This window comes from Microtus oregoni, unplaced genomic scaffold (assembly GCF_018167655.1).
Source record: "Microtus oregoni isolate MIOR12 unplaced genomic scaffold, Mior012 000005F_ref0000423, whole genome shotgun sequence".
Taxonomy (NCBI): domain Eukaryota; kingdom Metazoa; phylum Chordata; class Mammalia; order Rodentia; family Cricetidae; genus Microtus; species Microtus oregoni.
This window is the reverse complement of record NW_024543064.1, coordinates 5,527,638-5,544,274: the sequence shown is the minus strand read 5'-3', so window position 1 is coordinate 5,544,274 and position 16,637 is coordinate 5,527,638. Positions and strand designations below refer to the sequence as shown.

General features: G+C 51.6%; 1 protein-coding gene across 9 annotated transcripts in view; it reads right to left on the bottom strand.

Moving 5' to 3' along the window:
- LOC121447907 (calmodulin-binding transcription activator 1) overlaps positions 1 to 16,637 on the bottom strand; it is an 829,155-nt gene that overhangs the window by 56,909 nt on the left and 755,609 nt on the right. The gene's annotated exons all lie outside the window — the stretch shown is intronic.

The window sequence follows — 16,637 nt, the reverse complement described above, 5'->3', positions numbered from 1 at the left end:
CCCTGCCTCAGAAAACAAAGAAAGAAGAAAAACAATCTGTGGCCAGGGAAAGCATGGATGCATCACACATATGTGTGCCCCCATCACTTCTGCGGGCCTCTCTCTGACACTAGGATCACTTCTCCACAGTGGCCCCTCTCCATGGAGCCACGCCCACACAGTGACTGCTCCAGGCTCTGGGACTGGCATTAGCCAGTTCTTTGCTTCTGCTGCCCACTCTTCCTTGTCACTACACACCTGGGTGGCCTAAACTGTCACCTAGGACTCCCCTCCAGCAGCCAGAGGTGGAGGGTCAGATAACCCAATCGCCCTACCTGCCACGGGAACAAGACACACCCTTGATTTTAATTCCTGTTCAGGAGGCCAGTACACCCACTCATCTCTTCCTGGGACTGAACATGTTAGGCCCAGGGCTGCAGTGCACAGGAGATCCCGGGCTCAGTCCCTAACACAGCAACAAGGGAACAAAATCGGGTATGAGGGTAGGAAGAAAGAGAGGAAGACGAGATAGGATGCGTCTGGAGCAGGGGGATGCCTTGGAGTTCCAAACTCCTGTCTTCTCCACTCAGAGCTTGTTCTTTCCTGATATTTTCCAAAGTGTGTGTGTGGTGGGGGATAGAAGGGTTCTCAAATTGTGTGTGTGTGTGTGTGTGTGTGTGTGGTGGGGGGATAGAAGGGTTCTCAAATTGTGTGTGTGTGTGTGGTGGAGGATAGAAGGCTCTCAAATTGTGTGTGTGTGTGTGTGTGTGTGTGTGTTAGGGGATAGAAGGCTCTCAAATTGTGTGTGTGTGTGTGTGTGTGTGTGTGTTAGGGGATAGAAGGCTCTCAAATTGTGTGTGTGTGTGTGTGTGTGTGTGTGTGTGGTGGGGGGATAGAAGGGTTCTCAAATTGTGTGTGTGTGTGTGGTGGGGGATAGAAGGCTCTCAAATTGTGTGTGTGTGTGTGTGTGTGTGTGTGTGTGGTAGGGGATAGAAGGTTCTCAAATTGTGTGTGTGTGTGTGGTGGGGGGATAGAAGGGTTCTCAAATTGTGTGTGTGTGTGGTGGGGGGATAGAAGGGTTCTCAAATTGTGTGTGTGTGTGTGTGTGGTGGGGGGATAGAAGGGTTCTCAAATTGTGTATGTGTGTGGTGGGGGGATAGAAGGGTTCTCAAATTGTGTGTGTGTGTGTGTGTGTGTGTGTGGTGGGGGATAGAAGGTTCTCAAACTGCATCGGTCTGCTCAGGTATGATGGTGCATAAGCTTGCAATTCCAGTGCTTGGGAGGCTGAGGCAGGGGCATTGCAACAAGTTCAAGGCCAGCATGGGCTACAGAGTAAGACTGTATCTCAAAACAAGTGAGGGATCATCAGTGATTGCCAAGTCCTAGGGTACTGGGGCTTCAAAGGCACCAAGCCCAGCCTTCCAGGACTGTGCTCCCAGCATTTCTGCGAGGGCTCCTTAGCCCCCCATGCAGGCCCCATTTGCACCCTGGTTCCTTGGCTTTAACTGTTGCTGGATAGCCAAGGCCCAGCCTTCCGATGTTATAATAAACACCACCAGACGCCTTAAGCATTGTATTGAACAGTATCCATGGTAAAAGATGGCTGACTGTCGCACCTCTGTTTGCTTTCCTTGAAAGGCGAATTACCGAGCGGGGAGGCTCTTTTCCATCTGCACCAGCTGGTCACCGTTTGCAAAGACATATCCCTTCCCATCAGTGTTTGGGGGAGTCAGAGATACTGCCTGAGGTCAGCCACACAGGTGAGGTCACTAATTCTAGCTCTTCCCAGGCTCATGGGTCCCAGCTTGGGGAGAGGAGGAAGAAGGGAGGGAGCAGGGGAACAGCTGTTCATAAGCCCACTGCAGCAGAGGGCCCTTTGGGAGAACACTTTACATTGCTCTAGCCAGGGGGGCTGTCTGTGGGATGGAAGTGAGACACGGGTTCCTTTCAGGGCCGCTGTACAGATGAGTAATTTAAAGACGTGATTGAAGCAATATATTAGAGTAATAACCCTGGCTAACAATACACCTGAAGTTTCTCATTTAATTTCACATCTAGGTGGACTGATCTATAATCCATTTGATTTCACATTGCAGCCCAGGGAAAACTGAGCTGTGCATGCTATTCTCCATAGAAGACAAAATATTCATTCAAATTATGTTTTCTGGATAAAATGTGTCCCCAAAGAGCTGCCTATGCTAGACAAGATCTTTCTAGGGCCAATGCTTTAAAAATAAGTGACAGTACAAGGGGTATGTGACATCCTTCCTCCCCTCCATGAAGACAGACCCAAAGAATCTAATCTGTGGGGTGAGGAGTAGGGGAGGCAGGCGAGGACACATGGGTGGGACGAGGGGGGGGGATCCACTTTGTGTAGTTGAAGGTATGTCTGTAGCCTTTATCTTCACCTACTAGGAAATGGTCTCTAAGCCCTAGCAATTCTATGCAGTGTGTTTGTATGAGGCATCTTTGATCACAGGCCAGTTCAGCAATACCATGCCAAACAGTGTGACTTAGTGACATCACAGTGTCAGCTGGTCATGGAGCTTGTATGGTAGAGCCTCGGCACAAACTCTGAAGGCTGAGGCTCTGGTGGTCATATCTCCCTGGCAACTCTCTGACTGCCACACGTCAGTGCCAGGAAAGCAACGTTGCTCATGACGGCATGTTCAGAAGAAAATGGAAGCTCTGTGTTTAGTACTCGGCTAGGCTTAGGCGCTGTGGCTATGGCTGATTGTAATCCATATCCTTCCGTGGTGATGGACTACCACATGAGGCTAACAGCCTTCGATGAGTGCTCAAGTCCTTTTAGTAATTTGCCAAGAGCTCTCAGGATCCTCTGAGCTTGTAGTTAGTGTCACAGAGGGTAATGAAGGCCTCCTGGATGGCAATGTGCCATGCGGTGACTTGACAAGGACTTGCCTAGCAAGCTTCCTTCCACTCTGATGGCCAGAGGGAGGCTGGCTCTGAATCTGAAGAAAGGGAACTGCTTGTTTGTTACTTTCCCACCTCCAGGGAGCTGAGGGGAGAATGCTCTGTCCTTTCGAAAGCTCTGATGGCATATTCAACCAAGTGCCGTCAAATGGCTACATTCTTGTCTTGGGCCACTTGTCGAGACAGAGACTGGAAAGGTTACTAATGGACTCCCTTCTTCAGCCTGGTTCTGACATGGGACTGCTATAGCTGGAAGCCAAAGTAAGCAGTGAGGATGAAGGCAGTGAAGACAGCACTAGGTCATCCTTCTATCTATCCATTGGTGCATTCCTCTGTCCACCCATTAGTCTCATCACTAATCTATCTACCCACTCATCTATCCATCCACCCGCCTACCTCCCCACCCATCCATCTGTCTCATCAACCCATCCGTCCACCCACCCACCTCCCCACCCATCCATCTGTCTCATCAACCCATCCGTCCATCATAATCATCTGCTCACCCATTCATCCATCAGTTCACCCACATCCATCCCTCGAAAAACCAATGATCAAGATTCTCTATGGCAGATGTTGCTACAATGCTAATTAGGATAAAAATCCCTGTGCTTGGGTCTCAGCCATATGCTGAGCATCAATTTTATCCACATCCACCGACTCCTTCCATCTAGTAGTACCTCCATGCAGACACTTGACCTGTCTCTGCTTGTCAGCTTCCCTGGGTTCTGATGCCTACGTCCACTTAGTCCATTGACTTTTCTCACAAATATTTCAAAGACCCCGCAATAAAGCGCCACCAAACTCATGACCAGTCCTCCAAAGTGAACGACATAGAGCCCACAGGCAATCCACTCACAGGTCCTACTGATGTCACCTCCCTCACTGTTTCCTGACTCGGTGCTTTCTCAGAACCACCATCTTGCATCAGAACAAGCAACTGGTCTACCTTGTGGGCTTCAGGGCTTCTCCAATCTGTTCAATGCTTCTTCAAGCTGAGTGTCCCAGTCAGCTCCAGCCTGACCCACCACCTCTCTCCCATCTCGTGGCTTTCACTAATACCTCCCTCCCATCACAGAGCTCCTATGTATGCTGTTGCCTTGGTCTGGAATGTTTTTGTCTTCTGTCTTCATGGAGTCAGTGTCTTCTCTTCCACTTGATCTCTTCAAAGGTCATTTCTTCAACAAATCCCCCCTGGACCTCACTGAGGAATCCTGCCCCTGTCCTAAGCATCCTGAGTTTTTGGTTAAGTCTGGATTTCCCTCCACTTAACAGGAAGTACAGGAACCTCATCAAGCCATCTTCACCTGTTCTGATTCCCAGCATTGGAACAGCACCAGGCACCTATAGGGATACACCCTACTCCAGTGGATGACTTCATGGGGAAACTGCTACTGAAGGGATTTACAGAGCATTGTGGGAAGGCAGAAGAAGAAGGCCTTCTTCACGGAGCAGTGAAAGGGAACTTAGGACACAGCCAACAGTTGGGCAGCACCACAGGGATTGGGAGAGATGGGGAAGATGCTCATGGTGCGGAGGTCAGGAGGTGGGCCACGGTGTCATTGCTCCCCGTACCATCTGCTCACTCTGCTGTCTGAGTACCCTCCTATGGACAAGGACCTGGGAGGTTGCTGGAAAGTCAGGACAAGTGAATCCACAGGAACACTCTGTGGATGCAGCCTGGGGCATGGTGAGCATTTGAATGTGGCCGTTACCCCTGGCTGGGCAGGCAGCAACCAGGACAGTGACTCAGAAGACTGACAGCTCTTCCATGTGTCTCCAGACCAGACACTACAGCTTGGTGCCAGTGAACTGGCTGAAGACTGACTCCCCAAAGTACCACCAAGTTGGGGGAGAGGGCGGGGCAGAGTCCTCTGCGCACATCTCAGGTTTCAGCAGGAGAAAAGTCCCTCAGAGGCCTCCACTGGGGATTTCCCCATCTGCTGATGACAGAGCTGGTCCCTTGGCACATGGCACCTGATGGAGAGATGGAGTCAGGTTCCATCTCTCTCGCTGGTGTGAATGCTGGCAGAGAGCATCAGCTTATGCAGCTGGGTCACCTCTGGTGACCCTTGACCTTGGTAAAGGACTATAACCTATGTTGCTAGAAGCTCCAGGCTTCTAGTTAGCTTCCTTCTCTCTGCCTGCATGTCTCCAGGGGCGTAGGAATGTTTGGTCATGGGAAGGAAAGGTGGAAGCAAGCGGAAGGGAGGGCATCGTGCAGAGGGAACTGTTAGGAGGCTTCCGTTTTGGTCAGCCATGGTTTGGGTTGGGGTCACTACTCTTCTGGGGCCCATGCTTCCTTCAAGTGGGCCAGCACTCTGTGCTGGAAAACAGCTAAAACATTTTTCAAAACAGCTCATGTTATTGGTTACTTCGCAGTGGGCCATGACTGCAGTGTAGGAAGCTGGCTTGAAGTCTGTCAAAGACTGTTTGGAATGTCCTGGTGTCACAGAGGAGAGAGACAAGGTCACTAGACTATGCAGACAGGACCAGACATGTGTGCGTGTGTGTGGTGGAGCATTGAAAAGGAGAGGTGTTGGCCTTGATTCCAGTCAGAGGCTGAGCACGGTCTCCTCTGTCCTGCCTGGAGATGCACTGTCTGGGAGAGGTCCCCTTCCTCTTCACTCTCAAAGTCTCTAGAGGTGCCAACCTGCTTCCTGCCTCCTGGCTTCCTTGCTGCTGCTGTTCTCCAGATTCCTTGTCACAGGGCCAGGTCCCTCTGCTGGTAGATCTACACACCAGCATCCCCATGCTGTCCCAGAGTCTAACTTAGGAAAGCCCCCAGAAGCCAGCCAGTGGTAGAGCGAACTGGCCACGCTGCAGACTTGCTTGGCAGTCTTCCTTCCTGCAGGACCCTACATTCCGGCAGCACCCAGTGGCCAGGAGACTAGAGCTGTCTCTCCTGCTCTGACATCAGCATGCTATTTGGGTGGGGATGAATCATGAGTTGTTCCTTATTTGAGTTCAACTCTGGATTCCCTATGGGAAGAATGAGGAGGGGTCCCTCTGAGACTCTGGGCAGACACAGGACTACGAGGCTGCCCTCCTTGTGCCCACAGACCGCTGGAGAGGTTGAGGACAGTGGGAGGCACTGGGCCTTCCCACTGGGTAAGTCTGAGTGGCTCACGCCCTCTGTTGTCCTGCCCCAAGCTGCTTGGACTTCCCCTGACTCTTCTAGCTTCTTCCAAGACATGAGTCTCGATGGCTGGATGATCTTCCCCTCTTCCACGAGGCACTGGGTGTGGATGACCAAGGCCTTCTCCTCCCACCCTCTAAGTCTTCTTCCTTCCATCTTGATGGCTACACAGTGTCTTTGCAGGCTCCTCTTCTGCTTATGGGTAAGTGTTAGACTGGCCTGTGCTTTGTTTTGCTTATTGTAGTTTGTTTTGTTTTGTTTTCATAGGGTTTCTCTGTAGCCCTGGCTGTGCTGGAACTTGGTCTGTAGACCAGGCTGGCCTGGAGCTCAGATCCACCAGCCTCTGCCTCCATAGTGTTGGGATTAAAGGTGTGCTCCTCCACCACCACCACGAGGTCCAGCCCGCGGTTACCACCGCAAAAGCTTCTATTTCTATACCTTTAATGGGGAAGTCACACATAGTCACCATACCAACCACAAACTCATGATTCCAAACTCTCACTTCTATCCTGTATTTCATTCTCCATCGTCTCCAGACCTTCAAAGCCAACTATGACCTTGGTGTCCCTGCCTAACCAGTTAAACCAAAACCCAATTCTACATTTCCTCCAGCTCCCAAATGTGCTTTTCAATCTTCTTTATCCCAAGAAACAAGCCACTGCCCTCCTAGGTGTTAAAGGCCCAAATCTAGGCATCTACCTATTTAGTCCTTTTCCTCCAAATCCTTTCAATCCAAATCACCAACAGGACCACTGATTTTACCTCCAAACGTCACTGGAAGCCAGTGTCTCTGAGACTGTCACAAGCTCTGTCAGAGCTGCTGTCATCCATTGCCTAAACTGAAGCTCGAGCCCCTGCGAAAGGAGCCTGCAGATGGAGACACAGCGCATTTTCTGGACAGTGGCTGGGATAGCCTGGAAACACACCTGAACATGTCATGTCACCCACTTAAACACCTGGGCATGCCACCTCATCTACTCAACACACCTGAGCTCTGGGGCAGCTCCTTACCAACCTTGGATGAAGTTTTCACTCCCTACATTGGATGATGGACCTCATGTGGCTTGGCACTGCTGGCCTCTAGGGCTGATTCTCCCTGCATTCCCCCTCCTCTCCCTTCCCATCCCTTCCTCTCCTCTCCTCTCCCCTTCCTTTCCTTTATTCTTCCCCAGGTATGCCAGAACGCCTAGCTAGTTCCCATCCTCCTAGGGACTGTGTTCTGGAGAATCTTTCTGCCTAGTATGTTCTTCCTGTGAACAGAATTCTATCCCCCCCCCCACATCTCACCTCCCATAGGGGCCTCTCTTACCTCATCCACCCCCCCCAACCTTAAACACCTGCCTGGAACCTTCTCCCTGGTCAGCCAGCTCAATGTTTCTGCTTGGCACTCATGCCAGCTGGTGTTTTCATTTGCAGCTTGTTTTTTTGTCTTTCTCCCCACCGGACTATAAACCCCAGGGATAATTAAGACTCCCCAGGGCCTAGACCAGTGCCTGGCACCCGGCAGAGGCTTAGCACACATTTACTGGATGATGGAAGAATGAATGGCCCTAGGGGAAGGAGGCCAGGAGACGGGCTAGGACGAGCACAGCTATTTCGGGCTACATGACAGCAGTGTTGGGGATGGGGAGAAGCAGGAAACATGAAAGAAATGAAGGAGAGAAAGGTACAAGGCTGGGTTGATCTATGGGGGAGGGAATGATCCTCCCCAGGTTTATCAGAAAAGCTAGGAAGAAGGGCGGGAAGTGGGAAGTGACATGAAAACGGTTCTGAGTCCCTTTGGGCGCACACTGCTGTGTCCTTTGAGCGGTTCTAGACCCAGGAAGACACACTGAGCTGTGGCCATAATGCACTGTGGTCTTGTGTTTGAATACTGGGTGTCTAGTCGGTGGTGCTGTCTGGAGCAGGGTTCTGAACCCTTAGAGACATATGCCTGGCTAGAAGTGGGTTCCTTGAATGCTATGTCTGACCCCAGTCCTGGCCTTGGCACTTTGCTTCTTTATTAGACACCATGTTAATCTCTCACCACCATGCATGCCTTTCCCACAATGATGGAATTAAATCTTCTGAAGTCTCCACCACCATCGCCATCACCACCACCACCAATACCACCAGCACCACCAATACCACCAGCACCACCAATACCACCACCACCACCAATACCACCAGCACCACCAGTACTACCAGCACCAGCACAGCACCACTGCCATCAATACCACCACCAATACCACCAGTACCAGCACCACCACCAAAATCCTTCTTTGGTCACAGCAATGAGAAGAAGCCACTGGTAGATGACACAGTGAGCCGGAGCCGAGGTTGAGTCCTCAGGGAAAGGGGGTAAAGAAAGAAGGAAGCCAACTACATAGGCACTTGTAGACTTTTCCAGAAAGAGGAGCTAGTGACATGCAGGGAAGTTGAAAGGAACTGAAAGAGAGTGTGAAGGTCCAGAAATTAGGACAAAAGGGTTTCAAAAGAGGAAGGACCGATTAGCAGGGGTCATAGGACCTAAGGGGCATGAGGTCAACAAGGACCTGTTTCTTTGGCAAGGGCTACTCTGGTCCACATGTGCATGCTATGTGGACGGAGGAGGGGTCAGAAACTGGATGCCAGTGCCTTCTCTGTTTGCCACAAGTGGGAAAGCGTCTTGTGCCAGGAATAGCTTCCCTTCTTCCAGACTACACCAGGGCCCGCGAAATAAATGCTCTCCATTGTGTGGAGCCATGTTTCCTTTACCGACTGCTGGAAGGGCTGGCTTCTAGGTGTGGGCCTGCACCCTCCTGCATACCTCACCACATCCAGTCCGCCTCAGGGAGAACAAACCCTCCTGAGGCTTCTGTGTTCTCTGCAGGTCAGTTCGCCTTCAGCACAGCTGAAGAGAGCAAGGACCACACTGGGTGTTTCTATTCATTGCTTTTTTTTGTTGCTGTGCTCAAGCACCATAACCGAGGGAGGGTTTATTTGGGTTCGTGGTCCCGAGTAATAAGAGCCCATCACCATCATGGCAGGGAAGTGTGGCAGCAAGCAGACATGGTGGCAGAACCGCTGAGAGCTCACATCTCAAAGGGGAAGAAGCAGAGAACACACTGGGAATGGCACAGGCTTTTAAAACCTCCAAGTCTACCCCTGGTAAAACTTTTTCCAACAAGGCTTCCTTGTTGCCTCCTAGGACCCCCCAGACAGCTCTACCAACTGAATACTCTACCAAGCCAGAGACTAGCAAGGATATCTCACCCAAGCCACCACAGTGTTCTTCCAGATGCCCCTGGACACAAGTCCTTAGGAGATGGTGCACCAGGCGGTCTATCTGAAGCTCAGCATGTTTTCCCAAATCTATCTGATTTGGGAATAGGGCCAACTTACAGAGATGATTAGTCAAGATGAGTTCACAGTGACCAGATGGCTCCTTACAAGGGAACAGAGACGCATGAAGGAAGGTGACCGGGTGACAGTGGAGTCAGGGATTGGGTTATATTGACACATTATATCGGGTGACAAAGGATGTTAGCAGTCATCTGCCACTGGGGGAGATGACAGAGAACTCCTCCTTACATTCTCTGAGGGGAGCCTGGCCCTGCTGCCCTGGACCTCGGATGCCCATTTCTGGTAACTATATAGTAGCCATAGGAGAAGAATTCAGTATTCAAAGAGGAGTTACTGATGGTCCCCTTGGAGGGTCAGTGCCTCTCTCCCACAGGCTTGGGAGGCAGCCAGCTCATCTCCCAGTGACTGGGAGCCAGGTCTACAATGTAGCCAGCACCTACCAGGTTGTTCTCCCGCTTCCTCCAAGATAACATTCTTTGCTTTCTCCCTCAAGTAGCTGGGCTGAGGTAGCAATGGTTGTTTCTTTGGCCTCTGCAGGGATGGCCTTTTTCCTAAATGACCCTTTTGGGCAGGATACAATTTGTTACTATTGCATGAAGGCAAGATGTAGTAGCTTCAAGGAAATGTGTTCTATTACAGAAAGGAGCTCTGTACAAATCCACTTAGTGTGGTCCCAGATGTAAACAGCAGGATGCTACTTTCCCTTGATCCCAGGTTCAGGGGCAACAGATGGCCTGACTAGGATCTTCAATAGCTCAGATGCTCTCCCATCTGGATGCTGACTTGATTCTCACCCTCAGAAGGAAGAAAGCATGCAACAGAGCACAGGGCCCAAGCAGGAGGACCTGCATCCCAGTTTGAGTTAACTTTAACTCTGATTTGATACAGCTAGAGTCACCTGAAAGGGGACATTCAATTAAGGGATTACTCAGATCAGACTGGCCTGTGGGCTTGTCTGTATAGGACTGTCTTGACTGATGATTGATGTAGGAGTGCCCAGCCCACTGTGGGCATCACCACCATCTCTTGGGCAAGTGGTCCTGGGCAGGAAAGAAAGCTAACTAAACATAAGCCAGCAAGAAGTCTTCCTCCATGGTTTCTGTTTTTAGCTCCTACTTGAGTTCCTGCTCAGACTACCCAGGATGATGGATATTGACTTGAAAGTATAAACCAAATAAATGTACCCCCCACCCATCCAAGTTGCTTTTGGTCAGAGGAAACTAGTTCCCCACTATTGTATGATATTTTGTTTGTGTTCTGACAAATAAAGCTTGCCTAGAGATCAGTGGGTGGAGCTAGCTACACTAGTTAGCCATAGAGGCCAGGCAGAGGTGTCACACACCTTTAATCCCAGCCCTTGGGAGGAAGAAGCAGGAAGATCAGGAGTTCAAGGCCGCCCTGGGCTACCAGTCTAAAACCCATCACTAGGGAGGTGGGGACAGGAATATAAAGCAGGTGGAGAGAGGATCTCCCCCATTCCGTCTGAGGATTCTTAGAGGCAGGAGCCCCCATTCAGTCTGAGATTTAGTAAAGGTGAAAGTCTCTGGTGGCTGACTGCTCTGCTTCTCTGATCTTTCCGCTTTCACCATAATATATAACTCCAGGATTTTTATTGATAAGATCAATCAGGATCATGCTTCACCCCACAGTCTGTGATGTGGAGCCCACAAAGAACAGAAAGGACTGGCAGTGAGGAGACATGGAACAAGACACTGGCTGGGCTCAGAGGAAGACGTCTCTTGCCACTCAGCTCCAAGCCCCTCGTGTAAGACTGACTCAAACCAATTCTGCTGCCACCTGTGTCCCCAAGGTCACCTCTCTACACAAAGCATTCAGAGACCCGAATATCTAACAAGCAAAGCCCACTCCAGATAGACTTGGAAAGCTCCCAGTGTTGCTGGCTAGTTCTGATGTCAGTAAAACTGCAGTGACCCTAGAGGAGAAACAAGATGTTCCTGGCCTTCCAGGCTTTAACCAGACTAGCATTCAGAGCTGTTATCTAAGTCAAGACAATTAACCACTGCTGTCTTTTCTTTAAAAATATTGGAGACTAGGCATGATGTTGTATGTCTTTAATCCTAGGGCTGGGAGGCAGAGGCAGGTGGGTCTCTAAAGATTTAGGTCAGCCTCGTCTACATGGTTTCAAGCTAGTCAAGGCTACAAGATTTTTAAAAAACCAAATTCTTGTGAATATTGTATTCTATGCTATGGTTTACAAAATTAACTTTTGTCTCTTCTTCTACCATGTGGGGAAATGATACCTTTGGACTGTCCTGGGTCTCTACCTACCCATGTCTATTCTCTTCCACGTCACCTTGAAGGCCACATGGGGATGAATGATGGCAAGGTGGGCTGTACAGTGGGGAACTACAGACTGGTCTAGGAGGGCCTGGGTACCGTCTTGTGACAAAGTGTCCCAGAGGCTCCTCGGGAGCACATGCCACAGCACACAGGGCCTCTAGATCCCTAGAGTTCTGTAGTCTCAGGGTTGAATGCAGTGTATCTGTGTCTGTGTAACTGAATGCAATGTATCTATGTCTGTGTGACTGAATGCAGTGTATCTGTGTCCGTGTGATCAAATACACTGTATCTGTGTTTGTGTGATTGAATGCAGTGTATCTGTGTCCATGTGATCGAATGCAGTGTATCTGTGTCTGTGTGATTGAATGCAGTGTATCTATGTCCCTGTGATTGAATGCAGTGTATCTGTGTACCTGTGATCGAATGCAGTGTATCTATGTCCGTGTAACTGAACGCAGTGTATCTGTGTCTGTGTGATCGAATGCAGTGTATCTGTGTCCGTGTGATTAAATGCAGTGTATCTGTGTCTGTGTAACTGAATGCAGTGTATCTGTGTAACTGAATGTAGTGTATCTGTGTCTGTGTGATCGAATGCAGTGTATCTGTGTCTGTGTGATCGAATGCAGTGTATCTGTGTCTGTGTGACTGAATGTAGTGTATCTGTGTCTGTGTAACTGAATGCAGTGTATCTGTGTCCGTGTGATCGAATGCAGTGTATCTGTGTGATCCCCCAGCCCTGGTGGGCACAGGCTAGAGTTAGAAGCCAGCCAGCAGGGGACCACATGCCAGGGCCAGACCTGTTCACAGCAATATCACAGCTCAGAGGCAGCTGCCCCTCTCCCATCTGCTTGCACAGCGGGCAGGTCAGATCAGACTGAACTAGGAGGCCAGGCCTTGCCTTTTTCTTCTGTCTCTAGAAAGGGTCTGGGTCTTCCAGAGGCCAAAGCCAGGGTTCTGGGAGAGGGGTATGTGTATCTATGTGTCAGAAAATAATCTCCTCTGCGCTGTGAGCTGACCGAGATCTCTGGCCTGCCTGAGGTTAGCATGGGGAGCAGGGACCTGGATATTGAAGCCTGAGCTCCCAGCTCCTGCTTCCTCCTTGCCTGAGATAACAAGGCCCCTCCCCCCCCCAGGGTGAAGTCATCAGGCTTGTCCAGGTGACCAGCCCAGGAGAGCGGCATCCATGTCTCATTCTAGTTCTCTCTGCTGTCAGAGAAGCAGCTTAGGAAGGTTTAAGGAGGCAGCAGGGTTAGGAGTGGGGGCAGGGAGCCTGTGAATCTCCTCAGCCCACCCTTCAGGATAATCAAGTGGCGGATGGGGGCGGGGCACACACACAAGACACTCACAAGTTCCACTCATTGTTTCTTCCAGGGACAGAGGCCACCTAGAGGTACCCTAATGTCTGTGACCAGAAGAGTGTCTGTCTACTGTGTCCTTAGCCCCAGTGTTGGAGTGGTGAGTAGCCTGGGCTTCCTCTCTTTGTGAACACAAATACAGATGAGATAGCCTTAGATCTTGGCACAGCCCTGGCAGGCAGGCAGAGGAGATGCTTCCCAGAAGCCCTACCAGACAGTTTCCTGAGAGACAAACCTCAAGGTTTGCCTACCTCCAGCCTGGAGCAGGGCCCTCTTGCAGGCCCTGTTGCTCTTACCATCGTGGGGTCCTAGGGTGCAAATGACCTGGGACACTTATTCTGCATCTGGACCTCGGGGAGAAGGGCAAGAGTGGCAGTATTCAGAGCGTGGACAGGCAAAGATGGAGGCTTCCCGATACCCTTTCATTCCTCCAAGCCTGGCTGGTGCCAGCCTGCTTAGCTCCAAGGGGCCTTTCCTGAAGCTTTGGAGCACTAAGGCGGAGCAACACTCGGTTTTCCTTAGTCCTCTCTGCACTTACTGGGGTCTGTGAATGCAGTCATGAAACAACCAGGTATTGCACGCTACCACAGGCTGCCCTGTGCAATGGGGTCTCAGCAGACATGGCTTTGTACCCAGAGCCCAGGGGGGAAACTGGTCTGGAGAAACTCCCTAGGTCTTGAGAGGGCGTGGTAAGTCCAGAAGACACTCAGCTGCGGTGTCTGCGCCTCCCCCCTTCTGCAACCGTGCCTGCTGGTCTTGTCTTAGTGGTGGTTTGGGGACATAAATGACTGTGCCACCGAACACCACCTAGAAGAAAATCGCTTTCTGTAGGGCGGGGCTGCGCACACAAAATCTGCAGAGCAGACAAAGACCGAGCACTGGGGACAAAGACTGCAGCGGGGACAAAGATTGCTGCGAGGACAAAGGCGGAGCCGCAGCTGCTGCGTGCACGCGCATCGCGCATCGCGCATCTGCGCGCTAGTGCTCTGTGCTCTGTGCTGCGGACCAGGCGCCCCCACCTGGCCTTGAGTCTGGTAAACAAGTTCATTGTTCAAAATCAGTAAAGGCAGAAATTCTCGTTCCCAAATAGTCCTCGGCTCTGAGGCAGGGGAGGGGCAAAGAACGCCCCCCAGAGTCGAAGAAGGGCGATGCCAGTCAGTAGGAACAGTAAGGCTAACAGCTCGCAATCCCGGCGATTTTGCGCATCCCCGTCATCCCCTTTCTTTGCTAGGAAGGGCTTCGCACTCTTCCTATGAACACCCGCCGTTATCCAGCAGTCAGCGTGCACTGTAACCCCACGGGACCCGCGTCACTAGCCGCTGTGAGAAAAGACCCCGCATTGCGGCTATGCGCGCGTGCTCGCGCGCTTGGAGGGGGTGGGAGGGAGTGTGTGCACCGCGCGCGCTTCCCGCCCGCTTTGCCCCAAATCTCCGAGTGCTGCAGTCTACTCGCCCCCGCCCCCGCCTTTGCACACACGTCCCCGCTGTCTTGTGGTGAGCTGTGATGGAGAAGGCGCCCAGTGACCGTGGCGAGGCAGGGACTGAGCTGCAGAGACGCGAGAGAGGGAGGGAAGGGAGAAGCTTACCAAAGCCTGGCCGCTGCAACATCTGCCTCCACACAAAGCTCACTGCCAAGCCAACCGGTTGGCGGGAGGCCAGGAGACCCCCGCCCTCCTGCTGGCTGTCTCAGCTGTCTCCAGCACTGGGGCAGATTGTGCTGCTGGCGGTCTTGGCGCTGATACCCTCCCCCCACGGACCATCAGACCGGTGAAATGGTGGGCAAGCTACACACATTCATTTAGGAGTTCTAGAAGAAGCAGGGAAGGTCCCCGATTCCCAGTCAGGCGGGGTCACATAGTCCGGCTGACCCCACCTCCACTCCCCTCCCATTACTTGAAAGAACTGCTGGCCAAGAACAGTGGGATAGAAAAGCCACCAGGTCCTTCTGTAGTGCTTCTGGGCCTTCGTGGGTAGCAGCCCGACCTTTCCCAACCAGTCTGGTCCCTCAGAGTGTCTCCTATAGGTGTGGAGCTAGGGTTCTAACTGGGTCCTGCATGGTCACACAAAGTCAACTTTGCTCAGATGCCCTGGTCTTGATGCTATTTTTCCTGCCTCCTGCCAAGGGGTAAGGGTATTTCAGCCTGGAGGCCTGAAGAAAAGAGAACTCAGTCTCGGAACAGAAGGCAGCTGGGAAGCAGGTACCCAGCTTAGCCGCAGGTTTTGATGTGGCCTAGGACCCAGGGGTGTGTTTGTTATAAGGTAGGTAATCAGGCTACCCCCCCCTCCCCCGCCCACGCAGCATCCTCCCCTGCCTTCCATTAGTCATAAGCACCAGTAGGTTACCTGGCTTTCTGGGCTTCCAGGGACCAGCCGATGTTTTGTGTGCTTGAAGCTATTGCTTAGCCTGAGACTCTGCTTTCAACACAGGGCTCTATACTGGTCCTAGCATCTTTGGGTTCCACCCTCATAAAGCTGACTGGGTCACTCCAGGAGAGCCAGGGCTCTGTAAGAGCTTCCTGCTCCATTCCCCATTTGTTCTGCAAAACTGAAACCGGATTTCCTGAACAGGAGCCCCTGGTCACCCTGCCCTTCTCTGTTACATACTGCAGGTCATCGGCTCATACTGGCTTCAGCCTCAGCCAGGGATGCTGCCAACACCAGCACGGTGCTCCCAGGCAGTGCTGCCAGGGTACAGATGCCTGGTGACCCCAAACCACCTCTGGGAGTAGCTCCGGAGAGTTCATGGGCCAGGGAGGCTGCCAGACATCCTGTGGCTATGGGGGCAGGGGCAGGGATAAGGTTAGACTGAAAACACTGAGCTCTAGAAAGTCCTGTGTGTACAGGGTATGAAGCAGCATCCGATGGGAGAAAGGCTGAAGTCAGAAGGCTACATGGTTACTGTGTGTGAGTGGTACATAGCCCTTCAACATCCAGGCACTGTTGCAGCTTCCAACAAAGGTACCCCATAGTCTGTCACCTCCATGACCTCTCCAGATACTAGGGTCTTGGATGTGTACCCTTTGCAAAACCCCACCCCAGCTCTAGGGCATCTTGCATCATGTTCAAGGGGAAGACAGAAAGCCTCTAACCCTGGAACCCTTTAGTCTGTCTTTGCCATTTTTTTTTCCCTGCAGAGATTTTGTTGCCCCCTAGATAAAAGAAACCTATTCATCAACGCAAGGCCAACCCCACTGACCCTAGAAGCTCCTGCCCCTCCATGGCTAGCAACTTCTACTACCTTCTTTGCAATATACTTTCAGCCACAGTCATGAGCCTGGGCCTGCCTTAGAAGCTGCACAGGGCACAGGCTTAAATAGAAAGAGCCAAGAAGCTGGGATAATGGGAGTGATGAGCTTTTGGGAGGCAGCCTGGCTAGTTAGTGATCTCAGGTCCACAGCCTGGCGACCCAAACCTCTGAATCTGAATAAAGCCTGGGCCTGAGGTGCCCCCACAGCACCTCCGCTGCTACCCTGCTGGGGGTGGAGGACTGGGATACCTCCAGGATGCCCCCTTCTTTCTGTAGGAAGTACAGAAGCAGCACTAGAGGCCCATAGTAGCTGTTTGAACTTGCTGCTGGGGTCCACGTAACTCCCAGGAGCTTAACTACTC